We start from the raw sequence: 27508 nt of genomic DNA, 5'->3' as shown, positions 1-27508 counted from the left end.
ATGTCAAAATGCTGAAAATTAAGGTTCCCTCTGAGAACCACCAGACATCTTTTGTACTTACAAACATATGAGATAAGTGTGGAAGTAGGCCCTTTAACCTTTCCTGATATTACATAAGATCATTACCAATCTAATGACCATTTGATATCTTCATTTCCATCGCCATTCCTGTCACTTTAATCATTTAATGACCCCATATCCACTCCTTTCTGAGACAGAGTGTTCCATAGTAACATAACTATTTGAGAAGAAAACCACCTCATTTCTGTCCGAACCCCTAAAACGACAATGCCTATTTTTTTTTTACATTACATTACAGTGTGGAAACAGGCCCTTCGTCCCAACAAGTCCACACAGATCCGCCGAAGCGAAACCCACCCATACCTAACACAACGGGCAATTTAGTATGGCCAATTCACTTGACCCTGCACATCTTTGGACTGTGGGAGGAAACCGGAGTACCCGGAGGAAACCCACGCAGACACGGGGAGAATGTGCAAACTCCACGCAGTCAGTGGCCTGAGGCGAGAATTGAACCCGGGTCTCTGGCGCTGTGAGGCAGCAGTGCTAACCACTGTGCCACCGTGCCGCCCACATCAGTTGTTAAATCAGTTCTTGACTGACCCACCAGAAACATTCTTTTCATGTCCACCTTAGCAAGACTATTCAGTCAATGTTTTAATTTCAATATGACCGTTTTTTTCAAATGTTGAAAAGTGTTAAATATTAATTCTATTTCTCTCTCCTTGGATGTTGTCAGACTTTCTCCAGCATTTTCAGTTTTTATTTTCGTCAATGGAATCCCCTTTATCTACAGTGCATGTTACTCATACAGTCATAGTCGTAGAGTCATACAGCACGGGAACAGACCTTTCAGTCCATGCTGAACATAATCCCAAACTAAATTAGCCCCACCTGCCTGTTCCTGGCCCATATCCCTCCAAACCTTTCCTATTCACGTACCTATCCAAATGTCTTTTAAATATTGTAATTGTACCCACATCTACCACTTCCTCAGGAAATTCATTCCATAAATGAATCTCTGTGTAAAAAAAGTTTCCTTTTATGTCTTTTTTAAATGCTCTCCTCTCATCCTAAAAATGTGCCCTCTAGTTTTGAAATTCTGCATCTTGGGGAAAAGAGAACTACCATCAACTCTATACCTCTCATTATTTTATGAACTTGTATCAGGTCACCTCTCAATCTCTTACGCTCCAGTGAAAAAAAGTCCTTCAAAGAACTACCATAAATTAGTTAAACATGATTTCTTTTTGATTAAACCATGCTGTTTCTTCTTGACTACCTTCAGTTTTTCTACAAGCATGATGATATGCTTTATAATGAACTGCTCTTATAACTTTCCCACATCTAGAGTTTCCTGCTTATTGCCTTACCTCCCTTTTTTAAACAGATTGGTTACATTTGCTACCTTCCTATCTCATGAAATCTTTCCTGATTTCAGAAAATTACACCAACACATTATTAGCTCATTATCCACCTCCTCTAAAATACCAGAACGAAGTCAATCTGTATCCAAAGGCTGGTCAGCCCACAAGCCCATCCATTTGCTTAGTACTGCTTCCCTCATGATTGTAATTTTACTAAGTTCCTCTCTTCCTTCCATCTCCTGACTTATAGCTAATACTGAAATGTTTCTTTTGTACATGCATAATCCTCTACAGTGATAACAGAAGAAAAATATCTGTTCGTTGACTCCACTATTTCCTTATTATGTACTATTATATTTCTAAATGAACAATGCTTATTTACTCCTTAAAACAGATATTGCAGAATCACTTCCTAGCCCACAGGTTAATAAACTATCTTTTCTCCAACGAGAACAATGAAAACATTCTTTCTATTGTGACTCATTGTCATTCAGATGAAAAAAGTAAACTAAATTTATTTCACACTTCCTTTGTAATATGTTGATTTGCCATTCAAGCACAAAGGCTTTTGGCAGACTGAAACTACAGGCAGTGAGAAGTCACATTTAGACTGCTTACTGAAACAAAAAAAAAGAACAAAGAACAGCAGATGCTGGAAATCAAAAAGAAACACAGAAATTCTTTTTGGAGTCAAAGCAGAGTTAATGTTTCGGGTCCAGTGATCCTTCTTCAGAACTTCCAAAATGTTACCTCGCCTTTGTCTCCAGAGATGTTGTCAGACCTGCTGAGTTTTTCAGCAATTTCTGCTTATTGAGATATTGCAGTGCCTTATTTGAACAATAACATAATGTAATGCAAGGTCAACATAATAAGTTGACGATTGTTGCTACTTGCTAAAAGGATAACAGCAGAATTCAAACTAGTATTCAAGAGAATTTGATCAGAGAGAGAGTCCTGCAGGTAAAGACATCAGACAGTTACTTTCATCTAAATAGTCAAAGAAGTGATCCCCAAACACTTGAAATAGAAAGAAAGATGAACTCCTGTAACCTATTCCACCTTCAAGTTCACTTGAGAAATCTACCCTTGGGGCAGATCAACTACAATAACTTTTGCAGCCACAGAGACATTTGTTTCTCAAGATCTTCACTGCAATCAAAACATCAATTAAGAAACAAGATCTGCACAGAAATAGAGGCTGAGTTAAATCCCATTTTTAATTATAACAGCTTTATCTTAATCTGTATCTAATTTTGTGTGTTTAATAGTGTTGGTGAGTCAAGTGGATGAGTCAACACATTTTTGTTATGCCTCCAGGACAAGTGAATGGGAAATAAATTAACCTTCTTCATTTTTAAATATGCAAAATCTTGCTGCTGGGTTATCAACATCAAGTCAACCATGTTGGGGATAATAAAATAGACACAACCCCACATACAAATATAGTGATTATGAGCAAATAAAAGTTGACAGCTAAAATTTGACCATAACATAATATATGTTATATGGTTAATTTTTATTGTGAGATAATGAGCACTGTATGGAAAATGCTAAGCATTATGACCTTGATGGCTTAGAACAAATCTGAATGGAAATTAAATCTAAAAAACTCAATGATTGACATATGTTTTCAAAAGTCCAATTGTTTTACAAAATGAAATGCTCATACGAGGAAGCTATTAGGGTGCTTAGAAGAATGGTGTCTCATAATGAAATTCTCTGCATAGAATATAGAAGTTACTTTGCTTTCACTTGTTTTACAATGATAGTTGTGTATATTAACGCTTTTTTTTATTTAAAGAGAAATAAAACTTCTGTTTATATCACATGAATGCTGATTACTTGTATGCAGATGGGGAACATATTTAAGAGCATATGTTTAAGCATACGTTAAGAGACATTGAAGGAAATTTTAGTATGGTTATGTGAGGGGTGTGTGCTTGTAATGTTTAATTCTGTAAATATGTGCAATACAAGTAAACTTTAGTTCCAGTTTTATCCTTCATTAACTGGCTTGCTGGTTTAGAACACATTTGGTGCTTTCGTGCCATCAATGCATGGTTGTAATTTAAGGCTGTAAGAAGAGTTTACAGTGTTCTGTGCATGTGACCTGTTTTCAATGACCCCACACAAGTTGACCTTGTTATTTATGACAGTTTGCTGACCTTCTGAAGTTTGGTGGAAGGGTGCTTGGTGGCATACTAAATCCAGTAAGAAAATAAATATCAGTACCACTTTTGGCATTTCAGTCATCTCTTGACATTATGGTTTTATATTTCATGATTATAGAGAGAGAGAGGGGAAAATGTTATAACTGGGACATCGTGACCTAACACTGCAGTACATCAGGCACAGTGGTCGGAGAGTAACACTCTACTTGTTGTATCATTCCTGTGAACAACATATAAACTGCATGAAATCATGAGTTCAAAATTTTAATAATGATTTCAAGAATAAAGATTGTCTTTAGAGATACCTCCTTAACAGCATGAATTGTGAGCAGAACTGATGTTATAAGGTAACTAAACAGGTCAAATTCCATTTGATTGCATTCCCTTGTAGGAATTTGTACCATTTTTTTCAAGGAACAAATAATAGCCAAAGTTATAAGCAAAGGAAGTAGAATTATATCTTACTTCTATTCAAATTCATGATTGTATATGTCGCATTTCTGTTTATGGGCTCCATGATCTGGCCTCATATCTTTTCTAGATCTTTGCATTGGGAGTCACTGGAATGGAATTGCTGCTTCAATTTCTCTACTCAACAACTCCTAACCAATCTATTGCCCTCTGAAATTACAGCACTCCATTTCTGCCATGACCACCTGCTATTATCTTGCACTATCATTCTTCTAATCATTTAATCATTCTTGCCCTTTCACAGGCCTTTCCCATTATTCTTTTCCACCCACCTTTTCCTGGCTCAGAATCTCATTATTAGCAATTACGTTTCTAACTTCTTTCAGTTCTTAAGAAAGTCACCAACCTAAAATATATATACTGTTTCTTTCCCTGTTACTTTGCTATTACGAGGGGGCATAGCTTTAAATTAAGGGGTGGTAGGTATAGGACAGATGTTAGGGGTAGATTCTTTACTCAGCGAGTCGTGAGTTCATGGAATGCCCTGCCAGTAGCAGTGGTGGACTCTCCCTCTTTATGGGCATTTAAACGGGCATTGGATAGGCATATGGAGGATAGTGGGCTAGTGTAGGTTAGGTGGGCTTGGATCGGCGCAACATCGAGGGCCAAAGGGCCTGTACTGCGCTGTATTTTTCTATGTTCTATGTTCCCCAGATGTTTCACCCACTGAGTGTATTCAACATTTACTTACTTATTCCTTCTTTACTGTAGAGTCTAAATATTTTTCTGAGAAACTCTTGTGCTTTTTTTTACTGTTTCCCAGTTTCTGACATTCATTCTTACATGTTTTTCAGCTGGTGAATAATTTTGGTTTAGAATAGGTGCTTTCAGATTAAAGCAAAATACCGCAGATGCTGGAACTCTGAAATAAAAACAAAGTGCTAGAGAAACTTAGCAGGTTTGACAGCATCTGGGGAGAGAAAATTTGCATGCAAATATGAAACATTAAATCTGTTTCTCTCTCAAAGATTCTGCCAGACCTGTAGATGCTTTCAGATCCTTGTAATCCATCTACACATTCTATTACTAAACAGCATTGGGCAAGTGTCAACTGCCAAGAAAGAGAGGATGTTTGGGGCTAGCATTAAATTTTTTCTAGTTTCTAATCAGCCTGTTCAGAGATGTTAATACACCCTCTGGCGCAGGTGGGTCTTGAACCCAGGTTTCCCAGCTCAGAGGTAAAGACGCTATCACTGTGAAACAAGAAACTCCGTTAAAAATTCATATTTAAAAGTGGTTGGACTAGAGCTGACAGCTAATCCTCTCTGAGAAGGCATACTGGAAATTTTAAAATCTCTTGCAGACTCTGATATGGTCTGGTTTCCCAGACCTTGGGGAAATGCATTAGCTAAAGGGAGATAAGGACAATGCTGTGGAGAATCTGAGGTCCTCAGTTAGTTTCCAGTCAGTGGGAATTGGCTTAGGAGAAATGTTGAACATTGACTGGCTTATCTAGCTGTCTTCCAGTTAAATTGACCCAAGTTAGATGCATTAGCAGATGTGAATCTGTTATTTTCCCTATGGAGGTGAATTAACAAGCACATTGCACAATACACATGGAATGGGAAAAATATCCAACAATTCGGCATAGTCACTGTATTCATTATCTTAAGAATGCCACACAGAATGATTTTAAATTTATTATTAACAGTTGCCCTCACAGAAGGTGAGGGCTAAGAAAGGCTAGATGTCCTATTACTGTTTGAGGGAGAACTCCTGAGTCATGAGTTCCTCTGGCTATCCATGCTCTCAAATATTGACTGTTTCTAGCCTTTTTCTTTGCTTTTAGACTTGCAGTATTTATGATTGTTTTGGGTTTTTTTTTAATTAGTTTCCAAGTATAACTAAATCTTAGACCTCTGACTATTCACACCAAAAAAAGAATTCGGTCAAATCTTTTATTTTTCACTAAATATCAGTTGCATTGAGTTCATTGGAGGGCTTTAACTCATGAGGCTTGGTGAGATCAATCATCATATCTTATCAAATGTTTCTCATTAACCACCTATACTGTCCCTTACAGCATCCCTCACACCTAATTCTATCCACACTGAATTGTGGTCCTTCAATCCCAGAACAACTCACCATTCACCAGCATCTGGCACCTCTGCCATTTTTGGAGGTCCGCTGTGCTCCTGGAAATCATTGTTCATTCAGTGTTTCCCCTCACCAGCAACACAATGGCACAGCAGTCACAAAGCCATGCTGCCCATAGTACAAGGCTGACACTCCCTCACACCGACAACCCCATTCCCTCATCCTTGTTACTGTCCGACCATACAGTTCACCTGTCCTTAGCGAAATTTCACTTAAATACTCTCCCAAAGTCACCTCTATGCTGTCCCTAGTACTCAGTGTAGGCTTACATTTTGTCATTTTCCAGTTGGGGAGCATCATACACAGGCAAGCAATCAGGCAATTTCAAACATCAGCTTTTCTTTATAGATAGCAAACGTGAATATCAAAGATAACAGTCGAGGCTACAGTCACCGTTTCCTCTAATTTCCTTTCCAGTTGTGCAGGCATCCAAGGTGCAGATACAGCAGTGTCTTCCAGAGCTAGAAGTCAATGCCATAGTTGGCATGCCGATGCTTGGAACCTTGGAGCATCCATGCAGATTAGAGGGAACAATAGCTTCAATTCACCCCAGCAATGCAAACCAAATACTGGCATTTGACCAATGTCTATTTAACATTTCACAATGTTCTACTGAACCCAGCTCTACTGGAACTAGGGATTACTCTGGCCCAGTCTACCTTCTACTACTAGACACAGCTGAACTCTGTCACACAAAGGGAGAGCTTCCCCTTCCTCAATGCTCTTATTGTCCTCTTTGGAAGGCTGCTCCAGCCTCCCCGTTCCTCAGTAGCCAGCACATTATCTGCTCCAGTTGTGCACAGCACAACACACCAGAAAAATGCAGCACACACTGGCTGAACTATACTGAAGGGAACTCAACCCTAGAATAGTCTGATCTGTGGAATTGCTATCATTTATCCTCTAATCCACTAGGGCCCTTGGAATACAATGTGCTCCAACTTGATAAAGGTGTCATGCTGGCTGATTAAGCAATGCATTACCTGAAAAAGTGAGTACCTACTGAACAGTGACTCCCTTTCCATTCCAAATCTACATCAATCATTCCAATTTTCATTGAGTTCATTCGAAGCCATCATCGTAGTGATGTGCCCCCCTGCCCCAACCAACCCCCATACAGCATCCTTGGAAGTGTGACAAGTAATAGGAAACTTTAAACCAGCATTCACCTTTTTTAAAGTCACTGTCATCGAGATGTCAATGTTTGATTTTCAAGGACATGGTGCAAATCGCATTTGACCAGAATTTGGACCTCAAGCTTATTCAGTCTCCAAGTATGGCACATGGGTGAAAGAATGATTGGAAATTAAATGTAGCTGTAGTTTCAAGTGCTTCATGTATTTGTCTCTTCAGTGCCTTAATATCCAGCAGACATGGATCCTGAGCTTTCATCCATGAAAATGACTGTGACTCTGCCTATCCTGAGCTTTGTCCCAGCATTTTCCAGTTTCAGTTACTATTAAGAGAACAGCAAATGATGGTAGGGAATAGAGCTCACCGGGCTGACAGCACCAGGCTCCACCTGATTGGCAGGTGCCGCACCCAAGCTCCCATGAACCCTTTTCTTCACACTACCACAACAGCCCACTTTCTCCCACTTTACCCCCATGTCGAGGCCTACCACATTGAATTTTGCCTCCAACTGTCCTCCCTGGACCCTGACTCCTGATATAATACCTTAATGACATCCTCCATACTCTCCTGTGGAGGCCATGATGATGGTCACTGCCAATAACGTCGTTCCTATAGCCTTCTATTCTCTCTGATGTTGTTTTGCACATCCTGTTATATATTGATATTTGTCCCCATCATCATCCCTGTCTCTACATTAACAAATGCCTTAATTGCTCAAACTACTTTGGTACTGATGCTCCCATTGGCAATTCAGTCCCCACTTACACCCTATCAAACACCTAATGCATGGACATCAGGCCTGTATACACCTCAGATTTCTGACTGACTTCAATGAACATCCATTCAACATGACTGACCAGTCTCCTGGTCCCTGTCTTTGGAAATCCCTGCCTGCTTGCAATAGCCCTATTGGACTGACCATTTCCTACTCCCCACATGGTAGTCAGACATATCTCCTGTAAGTTACTGGCCTGAATGACTGACTGTGGCTAAGCCCATGGACTGTGTCTGAACTATGCCCATGTCTAATGGTACTGGGGCTCACTGACTGAGAGGAGCTCTCCCTTAACTGGACTAAGGATTAGTCCCCACTCAACCTGGCTATTTGGCTGAGTAAACATGTAGTGTGTTAGCTGGCACAAGCTGTAAGTGTTAAGTTGAAGTCTTGGTGTGCTTTCCAGCACGACATCCTTGGTTCCCTGGACAAAGCCCTACCGACAAGTATGATGTGAAAGAGCATATCAGAATGGCAATACAAAGAGCCTTTTGACTTTGACTGAAGCTCCAAATTGCTAACAGACATGACATGTTAAGGATACTGTGAGCATGCAAGTGGGCACTAAGTGAGCAAGGTCTAATAGAACAAGTGAGATGCAACCTGGTCCAATTTGTGAGCTGGGTGCCTGTATGTGCAAAGTGTCCTTGCAGGAGTATTGCATTGCTGATTGTTGGTGTGCCCTGAAATAAAGCCATGATGTGGAGGTGCTGGTGTGGGACTGTAGTGGACAAGGTCAGAAGTCACATGACACCATCTTATAGTCTAGCATGTTTATTTGAAATCACACACTTTCGGAGTGCTGCTCCTTCGTCAGATGAACTATTACTTCACCTGACAAAGGAGAAGCCCTCTGAAAACTTGTGATTTCAAATAAACATGCTAGACTATAATCTAGTGTCATGTGACTTCTGACCTTCAAGTGAAGGTTTCTCTACATCCTGCAAGTGCATCAGGGAGAGGCTGTGAAGATTATGAGAGGTTGGCAAATCTCAGAAGCCAATCCCCGGGATGACGGGTTGATGCGGTTGGTGCCCTGAGATGCTGGTGGGTACCATAAAGGCTTCCCACAGGCAATGATAAGTTATAGTCTGTCCTCTGTGTGGAGATTTCTTAAAGTCTGTGTTTGCTAAACATGTTTGGTAAAATAGGAAACTGAATGCTAATGAGGCAAGATGTGCAGTTAATAAGACATTAAACATGCAATAATTACCCTTAATAGGTAACTTGTCACTGCCTCATGAAAAACTCAGTACATTACTCTCCAGATGCAGAAACGATGCAGTAAGCTCCTCTCTGATCGAAAGAGAGCTTGCTGAACTGCTTACGTAACCCTGCCACCAATTCATCATTGCCTGCATTGTTCAAGGCCCTATAAGATTCTGTCTAAGTTACTTTTTAGTTACTGGATTTTTTTATGAACAATATTTTTAATCTGTAAACTCTTTTTGTGATCAGGATAACTGGATTATAAAAATATAACAGTAAATATTAGCATGTGGGAGTTAATTTTCTGTTTACCCAAATATTATTTAATTATGGCTTAATAATGTCATCAAAATTTATAGTAGGACTTGGATTGTAGATTAGTGCTGCAGCTTTGGAGGTATTGCACAGTTCAACACGACTCAAGCAATCATCCAGAATAACAATATATTACAAAGCATGTTTAATTTAGAACAGCAGTGCTATTGGTTACAGATACAGCTCAGTACATTCAAAATCATTTGAACACTGTCATTTGATCTTCCTTAATGGAAGTTTTCAAGCCTGGGACTTTAGGATCATTTCAATTCCATCTTCCAAGATGGGTTGAACCATAGTCACATTAATGTAGCTGGAACAGGATAAAACATGGAGTTCATAGCTGAAACAAATATTTTGTTTAGTGTTTAAAGTAGACAGTGATACTATCTCTCAGTGTTGTAATATTTTCAAGCACAAATGATATTGACAGTTCACTGTAACCAGACCTTGAAATCAGGGATTTTCCTTGAGGATTTAGTAACATCACTTCGTTATGTAAGTACCACATGTCTACAGCATCGTGTTCTCCCTACTGTGTGTTCAGCAGTGGGAACTGTATTCGTTTCTACTGGAACCTTCCAAAATTCCCATCGGTCCCATATTTAAATTACAGCTGTGTGCCCAGTCAATCACCTAGCCAGGGATTAGCCTTCACATTGCAATGACTGAAGAATTGCCCTGGAGATGGTCGACAACACATACATGTTGGTGCTTCACTTTGCTAACTGCGACTTTGAGAACTTAATATGTGGGATGCTGTAGAGGGAGAAGGGCCGTTAGATAAGACCAAGACAGCAGCCCTGCTCCCAAGTTGCTACCAGGCTCGATACAATGAAAAGCATTTCAGGAGGAAGTGTAATGACCTTCTCTGTCGGCAAGAGTAAGTGCCACCACCTTCTGTCAACTCCCACACACACTCACTCCATCTCTGCTACTACAACCACCTTCCACCAAAGCTCATGTTCTACCATTCTTACTATTGCATTCAACAATGGAAGATGAACAACCGTGGCTCTCCTGCATCTTCTCCGTATCATGAGGGCACTGAGGGAAACTGCACTGGCATGGTAGGACAGTGGTTAGCATGGTTGCCTCAGAGCACCAGGAACACAGGTTCAATTCCAGCCTTGGGCAACTGTCTGTATGGAGTTTTCACATTCACCCCATGTCTGCATGGGTTTCCATTAGGTACTCCTGTTTTCTCCCACAGTCCAAAGATGTGCAGATTGGCCATGCTAAATGCAGGGTTATAGGGTTGGGGGCTGGTTCTAGGTGGGATGCCCTTTGGAGGGTCAGACCAGACTTGATGGGTTGAATGGCAGCTTCCTACACTGTAGGGATTCTATGATTCTAAGGGGAGGCTGCTCCACATCCACTGAAGGTTGATGCTGGTCCTGGGCTTCCATCCATTAACTCTTGATGCAGTGCGCACAGAGACAAAGGCAACTTCTGAGAATGGTTTCTATGTTGTAGGCACTATCAGAAACAAAGCAGAACCTCAGTAGCTGTACCTCACAGAAATGCCATTTATACAGTGTCCTCAAAACATTGGACCATGGAGGTTTCTGACAAAAAGATCAATGAGATGCCTATACATGGAGCTTGCATGTTGTTGACTTTATTTAGATGATTGCTGCACAGCCTTTTTGAAAAGATATCGTAGGAGATTATACATGTGGCATTAATAATGAGAGTTTCTGCCCCCAGCCAAGTCCTCACATGATCCACATTACCAAAGAAAGGCTGCATTGCATAAGGGATAATGGTGTGGACATTTTATAGTCCAAGGTGTAAGTGAACAGCTCCTGCACCTTGTACAGGCTGTGGTACCTTGGAGAGTGATTGCGACTTTTACAACTGAGGTGAATCTTTATAACTTGTCTGACATTACTTATTTTTCACAGCTATTAGTGGGACTAATTTGTAATGTTGAATGTTATGGTCAAGATTGCTTGTGGTCAGGAAATTTAATTTTTCCACTAAGTCCACAATCATAAAGATGTAATAACAGATATCTTTAAAAACATTATGGTAAGTCTGTTTAATGCTATCACCCTTGAAGGGCCCCATATTGTAAACAAGTAGAGACTGCTCCCATAGAGAAATAAAGTGTCGCTGTGGTGGCAGCCATTTTCTATTTTGATTACACACTTGCAACTCGGATGAAGATGGAAGACAACATAGATGTGGAGGGACAGACTGTACAGAGTCAGTCCAGGCTCAGCCTCTCAATCTAGGTGACCCTCAAACCACTATGTTTCTTTCTGCCTTGTCTTCCCTGTTAACCCCATTGGCTTTGATTTTATCTACATTCCTGCCCAACATTTTTATTTAACTCATTCCCACTTTACCACCTGAGCCCTAGTGAGACAGCTTAGTTATACCAAACATGTTAAACTCTGTTCCCACCCAAGAACACTCCTGCTGATCCCATAAACCAAGTTGGTGGTTGCTCTTGATGGGCCTCCCTCCTGCTGTACCCTCTGCCCTATCATACTCCATCACTTCCCACCCCTATATTGAGCTATGCCTCTTCACAATTGAATCAAATTGAATTTATTGTCACATGTACCCAGGCACAGTGAAAATACAGGCAGATCACATTGTTAAATAGCATAGATAAGTAAATAATAGGCAAAAACAAAAACACAAGTAAAGGCAAATGCTAAGAGTTTGAGAATCCATTCAGTACTTTAACAACAGTAGGGTAGAAACTTTCGAAACTGGCTGGTGTGTGTGTTCAGGCTTCTGTACCTTCTCCCTGATGGTAGAGGTTGTAGAAAAACGTTGCCAAGGTGGGATGGATCTTTAAGAATGCTGGCAGCCTTTCCTTGACAGGGGCCTGGTAGGTGAATTCTATAGGTGGAAGGTTGACCTTTGTGATTGTCCAGGCCGAGTTCACCACTCTCTGTAACCATCTCCAATCTTGAATGGTACAGTTGCCATACCAGGTAGTGATACATCCAGACAGAATGCTCTTGATGGTGCAACTATAAAAGTCAGCAAGGGTATTCGCCGTCAAGCCAAATTTTCTCAGATGTCTGAGGGAGAAGAGACGTTGTTGGGCCTTTGTAACCAGTGCATCCACATGAAGAGTCCAAGAAAGCTTGTGGCTGATGACCATTCCCAGGAGCTTGACACTCTCCATTCTTTCCACCTCTGTGATGTTAATGTGTAGGGGGGCTTGAGTAACAACCCGCCGAAAGAATTCCTTGGTTTTGCTGGCATTGAGAGCTTGTTGTTCTCAGTGTACCATTTTTCCAGATCTTCCACCTCCCATCTGTAGTCTGTTTCATCGCTATCTGAGATTCAACTGACAATAGTGGTATCATTAGCGTACTTGTAAATGGCACTAGTTTGGTATTTGGCGATACAGTCATGTGTATACAGTGAGTACAGTAGGGGGCAGTGTACACACCCCTGGGTGGCTCTCATGTTGAGTGTTAGTGAGGATGAAATATTGTCCCCAATCTTCACTGGTTGTGGTTCTGTGGGTCAGGAAACCGAGGATCTGGTTGCAGAGAGTGAGGCTTAGTCCGAGATCACTAAGTTTAGGAATCAGTCTGGAGAGGATAATAGTGTTGAAGGCTGAACTGTAGTCAATGAGTAGGATTCTTACACAGCTGTTCTTGGTGTCAAGATGTTCTAGAGAGGAATGAAGGGCAAGTGATATGCCATCTGACATTGATCTGTTGGTCCGATAGGCAAATTGGATTGGGTCAAGGGTAGTGGGGAGGCTGGAGTTGATTAATGCCATGACCAGCCTTTCCAAGCACTTCATGACCACCAAAGTTAGGGCCACTGGGCGATAATCATTGAGACATTGTGCACGAGCCTTCTTAGGCACAGGGATGATGTTGGTCCTCTTGAAACAGTGGTCTGCTGCAGGAAGAGGTTGAAGATGTCTGAGAAGACCTCTGCCATTTGCTCTGCGCATGTTCTGAGTGCACAGCCTGGTACTCTGTCTGGTCCCATCACTTTCCTTGGATTTACATGAAGAAAAACTGATCTGACCTCTGATGCAGTGCCTGTTGGGATAGGTTCATCAGGACTTGTCAGAATAGATGTAACCTCTCCTCCGAAATTCTGCTCAAAGCGTGTTGAGATAATCTGGGAGGGATGTGTCATCGTCTGCTATCTTACACTGTCACTTTTTAGAACCTGTAGTGTCATTCAATCCTTGCCATAGTCATCGGATGTCTATGTGGGTCTCTAGTTTGGATCGGTATTGCTCCTTGGCTGTCTTAATGGCTCTGCGAATATTATACTTGCATTCTTTATATTTGAGTGGATCTCCTGATCTGAAGGCCTCACAGTTGGTTTTTAGCAAGTTCTGTATGTCCTGATTCATTCAGAGTTTGCTGTCTGTGACAGTGATGGGGTATTCGTCCAAGTTACCTGCAGACTGTTTGACCATGGCCCAATCAGCTGATTCCAAACAGCACCGGAGTTGATCCTTTGCCTTCTCCGACCAACACTGGTCCTGTATCTGTAGGGGGGTATCCTGTTTGAGCTTTTGCCTGTAAGCCGGGAGAAGGAACACAGCATTGTGGTTGGAGTTCCCAAAATGAGGGCAGAGGATGGAGTGGTAGACATCCTTGCCAGTAGTGTAGCAGTGGTCTAAAATGTTTGGGCCCCTTGTGGGGCAGATAACCTTCTGGTGGTACTTGGGCAACACCTTCCTTAGATTGGCTTGATTGAAGTCACCAGTTACAATAAACACGGCCTCGGGGTGTTCCGTTTCCAGAGTGTTAGTGGTGGAGTACAGCACATCCAGAGCTTCCTCAACCTTTGTTTGTGGCGGTACCTACACAGCAGTTAGTACATTCCCATGGTAGATAGAAGGGGGTGGCATTTAATGGTGAAGAATTCAAGGATTGGGGAGCAATGGCTCCCCCAGCGTTGCAATGTCCATGCACCACAAGTTGTTGATCAAAAAGCAATTCCCTCCAACCCTTTGTCTTATCTGAGGATATTGTATGGTCCATAGGATAGATAGAAAGACCATCAGCCTGAAGTGCACAGTCAGGAATGGGATGGGTCGAGCCAGAAGTCCCGCAGTTCATGCTGGAACCTGAGCCGTGATCTGAGTTTGTCCATTTTGTTCTCCGGAGATTGTACATTTGCCAGGAGTAAGAGTCATAGAGTCATAGAGATGTACAGCATGGAAACAGGCCCTTCGGTCCAACCTGTCCATGCCGACCAGATATCCCAACCCAATCTAGTCCCACCTGCCAGCACCCGGCCATATCCCTCCAAACCCTTCCTATTCATATACCCATCCAAATGCCTCTTAAATGTTGCAATTGTACCAGCCTCCACCACTTCCTCTGGCAGCTCATTCCATACACGTACCATCCTCTGCGTGAAAAAGTTGCCCCTTAGGTCACTTATATATCTTTCCCCTCTCACCCTAAACCTATCCCCTCTAATTCTGGACTCCCCGACCCGAGGGGGGAAAGACCTTGTCTATTTACCCTATCCATGCCCCTCATAATTTTGTAAAACTCTATAAGGTCACACCTTAGCCTCCGACGCTACAGGGAAAACAGCCCCAGCCTGTTCAGCCTCTCCCTATAGGTCAAATCCTCCAACCCTGGCAATATCCTTGTAAATCTTTTCTGAACCCTTTCAAGTTTCACAGCATCTTTCCGATAGGAAGGAGACCAGAATTGCACACAATATTCCAACAGTGGCCTAACCAATGTCCTGTACAGCCGCAACATGACCTCCCAACTCCTGTACTCAATAATCTGACCAATAAAGGAAAGCATACATAACGCCTTCCTCACTATCCTATCTACCTATGACTCCACTTTCAAGGAGCTATTGAACCTGCACTCCAAGGTCTCTTTGTTCAGCAACACTCCCTAGGACTTTACCATTAAGTGTATAAGTCCTGCTAAGATTTGCTTTCCCAAAATGCAGCACCTCGCATTTATCTGAATTAAACTCCATCTGCCACTTCTCAGCCCATTGGCCCATCTGGTCAAGATCGGCTAGGAAGGGGGTTCTTGAAACCACATAGTCCAGTCTTACTAGCAGGCATGCTTACCTCGCTTCCTTGCAGGTTTCTTACATTTGAGTGGTCTGGTGGAGTGATTTGTGACTGCTTCCAGTTAAGTGATCCTTCCTAGGACCCTGTTGAGCAGGTAGGTTGCAGTTTAGTGTATTTTTGAAGAGGGTCTGCTTAGAACCCAGTGTAGCAGGTGATTCACTGTTTTTTTTTCTGGAGGGAGTTTGCTTAGGACCCAGTGAAGGATTTCCTGGTTTCAGTTGCTGCCGATTTGTTGCTCCAGGTCCAGCCATGTTTCCCCTCCATGTACAAGCATGCTGTCTGCAATTCCTACAATTGACTTAACCAGCATAGCATTGGCACATGATAGCCCTTTTTGACTTTCAGTGAACAGACTGTCCAAACACATTCCCCCATCCCCCAACAACCAGTCTGACTGTGGCCAATCCACCTTCACTTACTTGGAAAGAGAGCCTTGAATGATGAATGGCCAGCCCACTTACTGAACCTTTTGAGAAAATTTGTAACTCAGGTTGAGGTTTTGGATGTAGGTTTGCTCGCTGAGCTGGAAAGGTTCATTTCCAGACATTTCGTTACCATACTGGGTAACATCTTCAGTGGGCCTCAGGTGAAGCAACGCTGAAAATTCCTGCTTTCCATTTATATGTTTGGGTTTCTTTAGGTTGGTGTTGGATTGGGTTGGATGCCCACAGAAAATGTAACCTAGTAGGGTAATGCAACGTCTGGAAATGAACCTTCCAGCTCAGCGAGCAAACCTACATCCTGAACTCAGCACCGTTACCTGACTGTGCTCCATAAGCTCCCGGCATATGATGAAGATGTAATATTGATGCAGCATTGGTACCAAACAGCAATATTTTCACCCCTTGACTAATCATGGCTGGCAAACATGCAAAGCTGCCTAGCTTTGTGTCTGCAGTAAAAGACAATGTAATACAGAAGGACCATATGTCTGCAAATTCTGAATGAGGCAGCAAGACAGAGCAAAGTAGAGATGTTGTGGACATGCAAGTAAATGCATAGTGAGTGAACAATAAGAGAGCAAGCAAGAGAGCCCCTTATTCTCATCCATGAAACCCGTGACTGTCCCTGTATAATACGTTACCTGACAGCAACTTTACAATGAAAGGTATTGGTGCATTGCAGCAAGGGGAGGTGATAGCTGAGTGGTATAATTGCTTGACTGTTAATAAAGACACCTAAGTAATGTTCTGGGGGCTTGGGTTCAATTCCTGGCAATATGAATTCAATAAAAAAACAGGAATTAAGAGTTTAATATGGAACCATTGTCAATTGTGGAGGGAAAACTGTATCTGGATAACTAATGTACTTTAGAGAAGGAAACTGCTGCCATTACCCTACACATGACACCAGACCCACAGCAATGTGGTTGACACTTAACTATCCTCTGTGAAATTAGGGATGGGCGGTGAATGCTAGCCAGTGAAACCCACATCCCATGAATACGAAATTAATGGATAAATGGATTGTAAGTATGTCCAAGATATATATGTCCAATGACAACTTCAGAGACAAAGATACCCATGCAGCATGCCCTGATAACTTAGTGACTGCCGGATACAATGGAGGCCCAAACAACACAGCAGTGAGTAGGAGCTGCCAAGTACCCATTCTGACTTTCATGTCATGAACTGTCACCATTTTGTTTCTCTCTATCATGTGCAATAATAGCAAACTGCATATCAATATAGTGAGATTAGAAACTACCTTGGGTGAAAATGGGCCCTATTTTATCAACATTGAGTATCTATTTTTCTGATCTCACCATGTTTTTAAATTGACGTGCCATCGCCCACATTGTTCAAAGTCTATGAAAATTATAATCATCAGATTATGCAGTATAGAAGAGACCTTTTGGCCTAATAAGACTGCACCAACAAAAACTATTGTAAATATACATTCATTCCACTTTCCAACACATGGCCCGTATCTTTGAATGTTTTATCATTTCAAGTACTCCTCTAAATACTTTTTAAAGTTTGTGACGTTTTCTGCCTCAACTACCCTCCATTCCAGATTCTCACTATGTTATGGGTGAAATAAACTTTTCCTCAATCCCCTCTAAAGCCTTCCACTTTAAAATTGTGCTACCTGTTATTGACCCTGGGACTGAGAGAGCAGCTGCTATCTATCCACTCTTTCCATTCACTTCATAATCTTCGACACCTCAGTCAGGTCCTCCCTCAACCTTTGCTGCTCGAAAGAAAACAACTAATGTTTATCCAGCCTCCCTTCATAGCAAAATGCTCCATCCCAGGCAACTTTCTGGTGAATCACCTCTGTACCTCCTCTAGTGCAATCACAATATTCCTGCATTATGGTGACCAGAAGTACACATAGTACTCTAGCTGTTCCCTATTCAAAGCTTTATATAGCTCCCTGCTCTTATATTCAATGCCACAATATGCCTTCTTAATTTCCCTATTAACCCACCCTGCCATCTTCACGGATCAAGCACAAGCACCCCATGATCCTTCTGTTCTTCTGAGCTTCCAAAGGTCCTGCCATTCATTGAGTACTCCCTTTTCTGTTACTTCTTCCAAAGTCTGTCTCAGGATTAAAACTTCTTAGGGTTAAGTTCCATCCATTGCTAATCTGCCCATATGACCAAGCCGTCTTTATCCTCTGCTAACGAGACCTTCTTTCTCACTGTCCACCACCCAGCCAAGTTTCTTAGCACCTGCCAACTTACTTATCAATCCCTCCACATTTTCTTCTATATCGCTTTTATATATCATCAACAAAAGGGACCCAACACTGATCTCTGTGGACTGCCACTGGCCTCTATTCACACAGGCTGCCTTCTATCACCACCCTTTGTCTCCTGTCATTAAACCAATTTTGGATCCACCTTGCCAAGTTATCCTGAATGCTGTGTGCTTTTATGTTCTTTATCAGTGTCTGATGTGGGCCCTTTGAAACTAAAACATTATGCACTATCCTGCTCATTGCATGAGTCATAAGCCTGTGGAAACAGAATTGAATATTGTTACAGATGCAAACTCTAATGCAAACTGATAGCGTTGGACTAGTCATAGGAGAAATAAGAGAAGTATCAATCCTTAGTGGACAAGACTAATAATCACATTATACACACTCACATGATGTACAAGTTCTCATGAATTTTCTCATTAAGTGCAGATTGGTGTTTGAAAGATCTAGGTCACTATTGACAGAACCATGTTCACAAATTGTACTAAAATTGGATTTGTTGTGTAAAGGACATGAGTTTAAGAGTTTAGTCCATGATCAAAATGGATGCTGAGGTTTCGAGCTGTCAGTTTCAATCTGAGAAAGTGGCTGGGGTTGGAAGTGGAATCAATGGCAAGGTAAAAATATTAGTTACAGTAAATGAGTGCAGGCTGTAATTTATCCAGGATTCAATATTGGACTAGTAGACTGAAAACACCACAGCATTGCAGAGGTTAAGAGATGATGTGGAGACATGGAACTGGAGGAGATCGGTGCACATGTTCTGAATGGAAGAATTACTATTTCATTCATTCCTGCCAGAACATGGAGAAATAATTTTCAGCTTAAAATCTGGTAGTATCATTACATTTCACCAGCAGTTCTTGTACTATTTTATACTCTAGGAACAGAGTGGATTTTACTCACCAACAGACTAGCTTCTTCCTCATTAGAACATTAAAAAGCAATTCTAAACTGCCAGCATGTTGGTTCCAAGTCTTTATTTCACTTGATGCTCTAACTGATATTGATTGCCACAAAGTTTTCCTCATGTTCACTCTCCAATTTGCTTATTTGCTCCTACTTGCATTAGGAAACAATATTCCTCATCAGGATTATTGTTTGTTGTTCGCCCCTCAGTGCAGCCAGTCCATGCTGAACATAATCACAAACTAAAGTAGTCCCACTTGCCTGCACTGTCCCATACCTCTTCAGACCTTTCCTATTTCATGTACTTATCCAAGTGTCGTTTAAACATTGTAACTGTGCCTACATCCACCACTTCCTCAGGAAGTTCATTCCACACATGAACAACCCTCTGTGTAAAAAATGTGCCTGTCGTGTCTTTTTTAAACCTCTCTCCTCTCACCTTAGAAATGAGACCCCTATTCTTGAAATCCCTCATCTCAGGGAAAAGATACCTATTATCAAGCCTGCCTATACCACTTATGATTTTATAAACATCTATCAGGTCACTTCCCAACCTCTTATGCTCCAGTGAAAAACGTCCCATTCGATCCAGCCTTTTTTTATAACTCAAACCTTCCATTCCCAGCAATATCCTGGGAAATCTCATCAGAATCCACTCTAGCTTGTTAATATCTTTCTAAAACTGTGCAACCAGAACTGTACACAGTATTCCAGAAGAGGCCTCACGAATGTCCTGTACAACCTCAAAATGACTTCCCAACTCCTGTACTCAAAGGACTGAATAATGAGGGCAAATGTGCCAAATGCCTTTTTCACCACCCTGTCTATATGTGACGCAAACTTCAGAGAATTATATACCTGAACCCCTTGACGCCTCTTTTCCGAAGGCCCTACCATTAATTGTTTAATTGTTTAAGTCTTGCCTCTGTTTGTTGTGTTTCCTCCTACCTCATTTCATGAAGTCCCATTAAGGAACTCACTTTCCAACAAAAAAAAACGCACATCCGAAGAGTTGACCTTGACTTTTTTCAAAATGCTTTAGAACCTGTTGTTTATTTCTAGCAATGCTGATTTGTATTTATTGCTGTGACTTTTTGCAAAACTCTGGATGTTCTGATTGGATTGAGGCCACAGACATCCTATTATTGCGAACTGCTGCACTTGGTAATGACCAGAACTGCTTAAATGTCTGAGTTAAAACTGATTTATGTTTTCCATTCCACAAAATTATTAGCAATGAATATTATATACTTGCAAATATGAAATGAAATTAAACTGGCAAAATTCATGGGTGTCTTGTGCATTGCAAAATGTTTTCACAAATCTTTTTACACTATTTCTGTCAAGTCATAATTTCTGCCTCCTTGTGGAAATCATGTTTTGTTTGCTTTACAACATTTTGAAAGAGTCATTTGAGGCTTGTCACAATAAATGATTCCAAATGAATTTTACATGTGCCAGCAACTGGTGAAGCAAATGTGAGTGCAATGTTGGTTATTTGTGGACACTTGGGCAATAATTTCTCATAAAGGATTCTGATTAGGCCTTATCATAAAGACTAGAAGAGTCCTCAGTTCTTTTTCATACTCCTCTCTGCTGTATGAAAAGTGAAAAAATATTGAGATAATGGAAGAATTCAGAATCTTCACTTTGGCAAAAGCTTTTTGTAATTTCTCCCTAAGTCCTTAAATGGTGACTTCAGAGTCTCACCATTGAGTGTCACTATCTTACCTCCATACTTTGTAAATTATTAAAGACACAATTCGCCTTACTTACCTGCTGCTTTCAATTCTCCTCTCCTTTCCTGAGAAATTAGATGGCCAAATTTCTGACATGTAAACCAGAAGAGTTACCATGTGGTTGCAGCTTGAAAATGCTTTGTTTTATTCATTCATGGATGTCGACATTACTGGCAGCATTTATTGCTCTTCCTCCTTGTTCTGAGGGCAGTTAAGATTCAACCATATTGCTATGGATCCAGAGTCATATATAACCCAGACCAAATAAGGATGGCAGATTTCCTTCCCTAAAGGACATTGGGGAACTAGATGCGTTTTTACAACGATCAGCAGTGGTTACAAGAGTGCCATTGGGTTAACCTTTTATTTCTAGATAGAGTGTCTCAGACATCACCCAACTGTTTCTTCACAACAATATTTCTATGTGCTGTAAGGCCACCATTCTCTTTCACCTTCTGTCCATGCAGGTCAGCATTGATAAAGTACCATTCTCACTCCATCATTATGTCTGCTCTCAGACCCCAATTCAACTCTTCACCACTTTACTGTGGAGCTCAGGGATACCTATGATTTGAATTGTTCTGCCAGGTTATTTCACATTCAGGGACACACATGTATCTCACACATCTACAGAAGCTGCCAGTCACTGTGTGTCTCGCATGGCTTTTCTAGTACATAGTGTCTTTTGTGGTCAGTCACAGAATGCTAGTTTCTGTGGCTTGCATTGCTACTTGTGCAGAGGAAAAGACAAACAGCCTGCAATAGTAGAGAGCACTGTAGAATAATGGGGTGGATGTGTCTCAGAGCTGCATCGTGCGACATCAACGTTGCACTTATCGCAACGGTCAGCAGCTTAAGGTATAAAACATATTGTATTTGCATCAAGCAAAGGGCCACAAGTAAAAATCACAGGGGAACAATGGGTTAAAGGGGAAATACAGTCAGTCAGAGGACATCACCACACTCAGTCAAAGGGTTCACCTTATTCCATTTCCAAGGATTTGCAATGATCAATCAGATGCTTGATTCTACCAGAGTCCAGGGATCCTGTTCTTATAGTGTGGCATCGGGTCACGGCCAGGCCAAGTGCAACTGGTTCAGGGATTACAGGTAAAACAGTCAAGATGCTGTGGAGACTTTAGCATGTGTACGGGGTACCTCTCCTGCATTGAGACAAAGTGGGGGAAATAGGATGATGATATAGGGCAGGAGAAGTGATGAGATGTTCCCAGTGAATGAACTGGAAGCACAGATGGCAGAAAGGGTGAGTAATTTGGGGATGAGGTGGATGGATTGAGTGAACATAATGCATGGAATAGAGAGAACTGTAGTTTATGAGCTTTGGTGAAAAGCATGTGCAATGACAAAGTTCAAGTCAGTAGTAGCCCTGTGAGTGTGAGGTAGCAGAGAGAGAAGGTGATAGCGCTTAACCTTGCAGAGCACAAAAGATCATGAGCTTTTACATCACTGCACCACAAAGTGTCCTGATTCACCAGGAAAACAGCACTGACCTGAATTGTACTACTGCCCCAGGATGGCTTGGTCTGGTGATGTGGCCTCGCCTCAAGTGTGATCTACAGAGATAATGACTGGCCTCTTCTCAAAAATCCCATCCCACTAGAACATCCAGGCCTCTGTCTGTGAAGTGGACAATGAACTTTCTTCTCCTCTTGGCGTTATCCTTGTTGATGATTGCCAAACACCACAGTAGGAAATTTATCTCTCAGTAGAGATAACCTTTTTCTCTTTTTCAGCTTTCATTAAAACCTGTTTTATATCACTATCTCTCCTTTACCACCATTTGAATGTGTTTTGCCTTTTGTTCTGGGCACCCTCACTATCTGGCTCTCCCTCCCATTCCATTGAAAGCGTAAAAAACACCATTTTCCAGCCTCTTTCAGATCTGAACAAGAGTAATGTCAGATTCGAAATGTTTACTTTACCTTTCTCTCCACAGAAGCTGCTAGCTCTTCTGAGTTTCTCCAGTAATTTCTGCTTTTGAACATAGTGTGAACACCAGTTCCTAATCTGTAGCATATGAAGTTATAAATATGACATTGTAGCATGAATGCTAATGTGAATCTCTGTGAATCTCTTAAGTAGATTGATGTAGGAAGCAAGGAGGGTTTAGCAAATTTAAAAGTGGACATATCACCAGGTCTGGATGAATTGTTGTGGGAGGCAATGGAGGAAATTACAGTAACTTTTTTTTAAACCATCTCTGGCCAGAGGGGAGGTGCCAGAGGATGGAAAGATAGCTAATGTGGTTCCACGTTACAAGAAGGGTGGTGGAAATAGACCAAGGAACTGTAGAGCAATGAGTCTAACATCAGTGGTAGGGAAACTATTGGAGAAAAGTGGTCTCCATTTTAAGAGGCAATGTTTGTTCAGACATAGTCAGGGTGGCTTTGTCAGGGGTGGGGTGGGGGGTCATTGCCAAACAAATCTTGTGGAATTTCTGAGGAGATTACATGTATTTGGATTAGGTGAGGGCAGTTGATGTTGTTTATATAGATTTCAGCAAGTTCTTTAAAAAAGTCCCACATGAGAAACCGATAAAGAAGGTGAGGCTCATGAGCTCAGGATAACTTGGCAAGGTGGATCTAAAATTGGTTTAATGAGAGGAGACAGAGGTTGGTGGTATGTTTGAGTGACTAGAGCCTGATGTACAGTGGTGTACCACAAGGATCAGTGCTGTGGGTCCCTTATTGTTTGCAATATTCATAGATCATGTAGATGAAAATGTGAGATGAATGACAAGTAAGGAGAGAGTAATAGAGTGGCCAAGAATGCATCCCAAATTCTTGCCTTTATCTATTGTGGCATGGATCATAAGAGAAGGAAAGTCATGTTGGAGCTGTACAAAGCTTTGGTTAGGCAACAACTGCAGTACTGTGTGTGGTTCTAGTCACCACACTATAAGAAGGATGTGAATGCACTGAAGGGGGTGCAGGGGAAGGAGCATTTTAGCTATGAAGAGAGGCTGGATAAACTCAGATTGTTACTTTAGAACAGAGAATGTCAAAGAGGGATCTGACAGAGATGAGTAAGATTATAAAGGGAATGGACAGGGTGAATAAAAAGCGGATAAGAATGTGTTGGCATCAATTACAGGCATTTTTGAAATATAGCACAACAAAGTAAAGAAAAACTTTCGCAGTTTTTCCTTTTAAAATTGATTTCGAAGTGACAATTTATTGCTGCAATTCTTTTGTTTCACTTGTAACTTCAAATCCTTAATGACTCCCAACTTGTTACAGCCAGACCCCAGTCATTATGGTTGCTGATGGGATATCACAAACGGTTAAATTACTGGGTGAGGATGGACAAAATCTCTTCCCTCTTTATTCCCTCATCAATGCAGTTGGTCAAAGCTGGTTAATTTCAACAGCATCTCATCCATTGTGAATACCTTTCTTCCAGACACAAATGAGTATATTTTAAAAGGATCCAATTTAACCAGGATTTATGGAATCAACAAACAGAGTGATTTTATTAGATTAGATTCCCTACAGTGTGGAAACAGGCCCTTCGGCCCAACAAGTCCACACTGACCATCCAAAGAGCAACCCACCCTGACCCAATCCCCTACATTTACCCCTGCACCTAACACTACGGGCAATTTAGCATGGCCAATTCACCTAACCTGCACATCTTTGGACTGTGGGAGGAAACCGGAGCACCCGGAGGAAACCCACGCAGACATGGGGATAATGTTGCTCAAACCTCTTTAAGATTCATGCATAATAATGGATAGTCAACATGCATTCCATAAAGAAAATTGCTTGGATGACCTATTGAATTTTATTTGAGGAGACACAGAGCAAACTATGAGAATACAGTTTTCATTAATATACTTTACCTTCAGGATTTGATCGAGAGTGCCTCTATGTGGTTTTGTATTCTTCCTTCTGGCAGAAGAGGGTGTGTAATATCATTTGATCAGCAGAACAATGCCTTTTGCATTAGATTTATCCATATGTTTTTTTCAATTGGTCCATTCCAAATTTCCAAGCCTGTTCCCTGGATGCTGCCTGACCTGCTGTGCTGTTCCAGCAATAAAGTTTCAACAAAGAGGATATAGGAAGCAAGCCAACCACGTAGTGAGGAGCAGACTCAGTTTAGCTGTGCATACGACATCATAAACAGCAGGAATAATTTCATTGAGCTGCTCTATCCAGCAATCTGGCAGCACTGAAAATCTGAAGATCTTTCAGCAACTTCAGAGTCTACTTTATGTCACCCACTCCCTCCGAGAGTCAGCAGCAGGGAAGAAGTGAATAATTAAGGACCTTACAGAAGAAACTTTCAGGGTAAAATTCACCAAGAATGAAACTATAGCCAACAGAAAAAAAAAATTACAACCTCGTAAGAATTATGCTGCAGCAGGAGAGTTTTGAACTTCCTGCAGAAGGGGGATTAGTTAACTCCAAAGGAGATAAAGACAACATCACCTGGCAGTGGTCTGTAGGAGCAGTCCCAAGCTGGGGCTCAATCAGAAAGCAAATGAACATTAGCGGCACTGTGAGTAAAATGTAAATTCTTGGGCGTAAAGTAGAACTTGAGAAAATATCCAGCGTTACAAGATGGGAAAGCAAGAAGTAAGGATCGTTACACTTACAACTCAGATTGAGTGCCACTTCTACACCTTGTCACTATGAGACAAAACTACAGCAAGGGAAATTAAGGGGCCCAAAAGCAATTCGTGCAGAGGCCTCAGACCCAGAGATGTCATGAAGCCAGAATTAAATTGACAAAGAAGCAGATTAGGAGCCTAAGCATCCGTGATCTAATGAAAAAAGGTAGATGGGAGATCCTTCATTAAAACACTTGCAAAGCCACCAAACATTGATTTAAACTGCAGGGAATAAGAATCATCCAGGAAAAAAGAGGTAGGATCCATCTAAAGCTCCAAAGAGCAAGACTCATTTAATAAAGCTGCAAATTAAGCGAGCAACATTTACTGAAGCCAAAGCCAGTGGGATTCCTTTAGTAAAACCATTAACGTAATGTGAATTATTTATTAAGTTCACAAACAGCAGGATTCATAAGTGAAACACCGAAAAAAGCCAGAATCATTCATTTTAGTCACAAAAGAATGGAAGCCTTGATTTTAGTTGCAGGAGACAGGAATATTCACTTCCACCAGAAACATAAGAAACCCCTGAAGAACAGCAGCTTAGATAAGGAACACAGCAATGGACTACAAAATAAATGATGTTTAAGCCACAAATAAAGTAATCACAATAGGAAGGTATGGCATCAGAAATAATATTTAATCTTTGAGAATTTTGGAGAAAGCAATTCATAAGATAGTAAATAAATTTCAAACTAGATACTTAATCAAAAGCTGATCAAGTTAACACTATTTTGTACACAATTAGGAAAAACAAGAAAAAACAAGAAAAACAAGAAATAGATACTTCTGGAGAAGTACTGAAACCCTTTGACAAATTGACTTCAGAACCAATAAAATCCGACCAGATAAAGACTAAGTATTTGATTGTGTTCTAAGACACTAAGACAGGAATCATCAGTTGACCTTTGCAATTTGGAATGAGTCCTGATCGTAGACGATCATGATGGAGCAATGAAGCATTTGACAGTGATCATTACTTACTGAATTTGTGGAAGAAATCATGAACATTTGAAAGTGATCATAGCTTGTTAGATTCATTCACATAGGCATATAGCTTAGATTACTTACAGTGTGGAAACAAGCCCTTCAGCCCAACAAGTCCACACCGACCCCCCCGAAGAGCAACCCACCCAGACCCATTCCCCTACATTTACCCTTTCTCTTAACACTACGGGCAATTTAGCATGGCCAATTCACCTAACCTGTACATTTTTGGACTATGGGAGGAAACCGGAGCACCTGGAGGAAACCCACATAGAGACAGGGAGAATGTGCAAACTCCACACAGACAGTTGCCTGAGGCAGTAATTGAACCCGGGTCTCTGGCACTGTGAGGCAGCAGTGCTAACCATTGTACCACTGTGCCACCCACTAGGTTCAAGTACAACTTCCCATTAGGTTAAGATATGCAGAAAAATAGATCAACTTTGCTGCATTTTTACAGATGTATTTCCCTGCATCTTCCTTCATCTCTTCCATTCAATCTGGCCTTACTTTAGATTAGATTCCCTCCAGTGTGGAAACAGGCCATATCTGCCTAACAAGTCCACACTGACCCTCCGAAGAGTAACACACCCATACCCATTCCCCTCCATTTATTCCTAACTAATGAACCTAACACTGGGCAATTTAACATGGCCATTTCACTGACCTGAATATTTTTGGATTGTGGGAGGAAACCGGAGCATCCGGAGGAAACACACGCAGATACAGTGAGAAGGTGCAAACTCCACACTTTGAATCATTTCCCGCCATCTTTCTACTCTCTCTGCCAGGGTGACAGACTCTATAGAAAAGAGAAGAATGCTTCACCAGATGCTTGATGGCCAGGGACAGATAGTTGATAAACAAAGAGTCAACAATGAAAATGTGGCAACATTTCGACAAA

Source organism: Chiloscyllium plagiosum, chromosome 15, assembly GCF_004010195.1.
Source record: "Chiloscyllium plagiosum isolate BGI_BamShark_2017 chromosome 15, ASM401019v2, whole genome shotgun sequence".
Taxonomy (NCBI): Eukaryota; Metazoa; Chordata; class Chondrichthyes; order Orectolobiformes; family Hemiscylliidae; genus Chiloscyllium; species Chiloscyllium plagiosum.
This window is presented reverse-complemented; position numbering follows the sequence as displayed.